We start from the raw sequence: 5,000 nt of genomic DNA, 5'->3' as shown, positions 1-5,000 counted from the left end.
CGGCCGGGCCCCTGGAACCAGCCGGGGCTCCCGGGACCGCAGGCGATGGGGAAGCCTCCCCGGGCCCTCCGGACCGCGCCCCGGGCACCCTGCCACGCGGAAGGACCCAGGACGGAGCCCGGGGCGGGGAGGCCGCCCTCCCCGGGGCCCCCAGGGGCCCGGCCGGAGCACCTGAACCCAGGCGAGCGAGGGGAGGCTCCCCGGCCACGACGGAACCCCGTCCCGGGCCTTTGGCAGTGCCGCAGGCCGGGGGACAGGGCCCGGGGACGGAGACCCCGACCCGGGGCCCGGCCGGGCCCCTGGAACCAGCCGGGGCTCCCGGGACCGCAGGCGATGGGGAAGCCTCCCCGGGCCCTCCGGACCGCGCCCCGGGCACCCTGCCACGCGGAAGGACCCAGGACGGAGCCCGGGGCGGGGAGGCCGCCCTCCCCGGGGCCCCCAGGGGCCCGGCCGGAGCACCTGAACCCAGGCGAGCGAGGGGAGGCTCCCCGGCCACGACGGAACCCCGTCCCGGGCCTTTGGCAGTGCCGCAGGCCGGGGGACAGGGCCCGGGGACGGAGACCCCGACCCAGGGCCCGACCGGGCCCCTGGACCCAGCCGGGGCTCCCGGGACCGCAGGTGCAAGGGAAGCCTCCCCGGGCCCTCCGGACCCCGCCCCGGGCACCCTGCCACGCGGAAGGACCCAGGACGGAGCCCGGGGCGGGGAGGCCGCCCTCCCCGGGGCCCCCAGGGGCCCGGCCGGAGCTCCTGAACCCAGGCGAACGAGGGGAGGCTCCCCGGCCACAACGGAACCCCGTCCCGGGCCTTTGGCAGTGCCGCAGGCCGGGGGACAGGGCCCGGGGACGGAGACCCCGACCCGGGGCCCGGCCGGGCCCCTGGAACCAGCCGGGGCTCCCGGGACCGCAGGCGATGGGGAAGCCTCCCCGGGCCCTCCGGACCGCGCCCCGGGCACCCTGCCACGCGGAAGGACCCAGGACGGAGCCCGGGGCGGGGAGGCCGCCCTCCCCGGGGCCCCCAGGGGCCCGGCCGGAGCACCTGAACCCAGGCGAGCGAGGGCAGGCTCCCCGGCCACGACGGAACCCCGTCCCGGGCCTTTGGCAGTGCCGCAGGCCGGGGGACAGGGCCCGGGGACGGAGACCCCGACCCGGGGCCCGGCCGGGCCCCTGGAACCAGCCGGGGCTCCCGGGACCGCAGGCGATGGGGAAGCCTCCCCGGGCCCTCCGGACCGCGCCCCGGGCACCCTGCCGCGCGGCAGGACCCGGGACGGAGCCCGGGGCGGGGAGGCCGCCCTCCCCGGGGCCCCCAGGGGCCCGGCCGGGGCTCCGGAACCCAGACGAGCGAGGGGAGGCTCCCCGGCCACAACGGAACCCCGTCCCGGGCCTTTGGCAGTGCCGCAGGCTGGGGGACGGGGCCCGGGGCCGGAGACCCCGACCCGGGGCCCGGCCGGGCCCCTGGACCCAGCCGGGGCTCCGGGGACCGCAGGCGCAGGGGAAGCCTCCCCGGGCCCTCTGGACCCCTCCCCGGGCACCCTGCCACGCGGCAGGACCCGGGACGGAGCCCGGGGTGGGGAGGCCGCCCTCCCCGGGGCCCCCAGGGGCCCGGCCGGAGCTCCGGGACCCAGACGAGCGAGGGGAGGCTCCCCGGCCCCAACGGAACCCCGTCCCGGGCCTTTGGCAGTGCCGCAGGCCGGGGGACTGGGCCCGGGGCCAAAGGCCTCAACCCGGGGCCCGGCCGGGCCCCTGGAACCAGCCGGGGCTCCGGGGACCGCAGGCGCAGGGGAAGCCTCCCGGGGCCCTCCGGACCCCTCCCCGGGCACCCTGCCACGCGGCAGGACCCGGGACGGAGACCGGGGTGGGGAGCCTGCCCTCCCCGGGGCCCCCAGGGGCCCGGCCGGAGCTCCTGAACCCAATGCAGCCACGGGAGGCACCCCGGCCGCAACGGAACCCCGTCCCGGGCCTTTGGCAGTGCCGCAGGCCGGGGGACGGCGCCCGGGGCCGGAGACCCCGACCCGGGGCCCGGCCGGGCCCCTGGACCCAGCCGGGGCTCCGAGGACCGCAGGTGCAGGGGAAGCCTCCCCGGGCCCTCCGGACCCTTCCCCGGGCACCCTGCCACGCGGCAGGACCCGGGACGGAGACCGGGGCGGGGAGGCCGCCCTCCCCGGGGCCCGGCCGGAGCTCCTGAACCCAATCCAGCCACGGGAGGCACCCCGGCCACAACGGAACCCCGTCCCGGGCCTTTGGCGGTGCCGCAGGCCGGGGGACGGCACCCGGGGCCGGAGACCCCGACCCGGGGCCCGGCCGGGCCCCTGGACCCATCCGGGGCTCCCGGGCGCGCAGGGGAAGGCCCTCCGGCCACCCTGCCACACGGCAGGACCCAGTTGCCGGCTGAGGACCGAGAGGGGTCCCAGAGTACCCTGTCCCTAGTAATCCGGAGGAAGGCTACCCCCCGTTCTTGAAACCCGCACGCTCCGAGTGACGGAGGGGACCCTAGGGGCGAACGCACCCGGCCTCCTGGAGCCCCGGCTGGGATCCGAGAGGCAAATGGACCCTCATCGGGACTTCCAGGCCTGGCCCTGCCATCTGGTCGCCCCATTGGAAAGCATTGCGCGCGACCAGATGGCCGAGGGGAAAGGAGCCACCAGGTGGCCGGCAACTGAAAGGACTCCCGCCTGCCCACCCACCAGGGGCTCGGGGTGGGGACTCTGCTTCCCGGCTGGGCCTCAGGCACGGGGAGGACCACCGGAGCTCTCGGGGCCTGGGCGTACCCGGGGGAGGACTGCCCGGGACCCGTGGAGCCCGTCCCTGGGCACTTTGCCATGCCGCGGCCCGGAGGAGGGAAGCCCCGGGGACCTGGGAGGATGTTGCCCGGGCGTAGCCCATCTGGTCCCCGGCAATGAACCGCACAACCCCAGCATGGGTGTTTCGGCATACCCTGCCCCTACTAATCCGGAGGAAGGATACCCTCCTTTCTTGTAACCCGCGCGCTGCGAGTGACGGAGGGGACCCTAGGCGCGGACGCGCCCGGCCTCCTGGAGCCCTGGCTGGGATCCGGGAGGCGAATGGACCCTCATCGGGACTTCCAGGCCGGCCCGGCCATCTGGTCGCCCCATTGGAAAGCATTGCGCGCGATCAGATGGCCGAGGGGAAAGGAGCGACCGGATGGCCGGCAACTGAAAGGGCTCCCGTCTGCCCGAGCCATAGCGGTAGGGCTCCCGCCTGCCCACCCTCACACCAAGGGCTCGGGGGGGGACTCTGCTTCCCGGGTTGGCCTCGGGCACGGGGAGGTCCACCGGAGCTCTCGGGGCCTGGGCGCCCGGGGGAGGACTGCCCGGGACCCGTGGAGCCCGTCCCTGGGCACTTTGCCATGCCGCGGCCCGGAGGAGGGAAGCCCCCGGAGGCCTTGGAGGATGTTGCCCGGGCGTCGCCCATCTGGTCCCCGGCAATGAACCGCACAGCCCCAGCATGGGTGTTCCGGCATACCCTGCCCCTAATAATCCGGAGGAAGGATACCCCCCTTTCTTGTAACCCGCGCGCTGCAAGTGACGGAGGGGACCCTAGGCGCGGACGCGCCCGGCCTCCCGGAGCCCTGGCTGGGATCCGGGAGGCGAATGGACCCTCATCGGGACTTCCAGGCCGGCCCGGCCATCTGGTCGCCCCATTGGAAAGCATTGCGCGCGACCAGATGGCCGAGGGGAAAGGCGCGACCAGGTGGCCGGCAACTGAAAGGGCTCCCGTCTGCCCGAGCCATAGCGGTAGGGTTCCCGCCTGCCCACGCAGGGCTCCGTGGCTGCAGGGCTCTGGGCCTGCAGGGCTCCGGGGCTGCAGGGCTCCGGGGCTGCAGGGCTCCGGGGCTGCAGGGCTCTGGGCCTGCAGGGCTCTGGGCCTGCAGGGCTCCGGGGCTGCAGGGCTCCGGGGCTGCAGGGCTCTGGGGCTGCAGGGCTCCGGGGCTGCAGGGCTCCGGGGCTGCAGGGCTCCGGGGCTGCAGGGCTCTGGGCCTGCAGGGCTCCGGGCCTGCAGGGCTCCGGGGCTGCAGGGCTCCGGGCCTGCAGGGCTCCGGGGCTGCAGGGCCTTGGGCCTGCTAGGGTTCCGGGCCTGCAGGGCTCCAGGGCTCCGTGCTGAAGGGCTCCAGGGTCTGCAGGGCTTTGGGGCTGCAGGCCTCGGGGGACGCCCGGGAGACCCATGGAGCCCGTCCTGGGCACTTTGCCTCGCCGCGGGCTGGAGGAGGAAGCACCCGACGCCCCGGGGAAGTGTCGTCCGGGCTTGGCCCATCTGGTCCCCGCCTGAGAACCGCAATCCCCAGGAGGGGTGTCCCGGCATACCCTGCCCCTACTAATCCGGAGGAAGGCTACCCACCTTTCTTGTAACCCTCGCGCTCCGAGTGACGGAGGGGACCCTAGGCGCGGACGCGCCCGGCCTCCTGGAGCCCTGGCTGGGATCCGCGAGGCGAATGGACCCTCATCGGGACTTCCAGGCCGGCCCGGCCATCTGGTCGCCCCATTGGAAAGCATTGCGCGCGACCAGATGGCCGAGGGAAAGGTGCGACCAGATGGCCGGGACCGGAAGGACTCCCAGCTGCCCACACCGAGCCATAGCGGTAGGGCTCCCGACTGCCCTTGCAGGGCTCCGGGGCTCTGCACCAGGGTCCCTTGTCCCGGGCAGATGGACACTTGGCAGGCCGCAGGACGTGGGATCCCAGGCCCTGACCAAAAATCAGGAGGCCCGGGGCCGGTCCCTGCTTCTCAACACAGCCAGGCTGGGGAGGTCGGGGAGCCTGCCCAAGCACGAGGGACCCGTCCCGGGCACACAGTCCATGAGGTTGTGCGCTCGTTTTCCACAATTTTCTTCAGAATAGTGCGTAGTTGCGCTAGGCAAAGTCCGCCCAGCCCTACTCAGGATGTGCTCTCGTTTTCCAAAAATTTTTTTAAAATTCTGCTACGCAAAGTCCGCCCAGCCCTAAGCAAACTCCTACTACGCAGTGGAAAGGACTTAGCCAGCCACCCA

Source organism: Triturus cristatus, chromosome 1_2 (genome assembly GCF_964204655.1).
Source record: "Triturus cristatus chromosome 1_2, aTriCri1.1, whole genome shotgun sequence".
NCBI lineage: Eukaryota > Metazoa > Chordata > Amphibia > Caudata > Salamandridae > Triturus > Triturus cristatus.
This window is presented reverse-complemented; position numbering follows the sequence as displayed.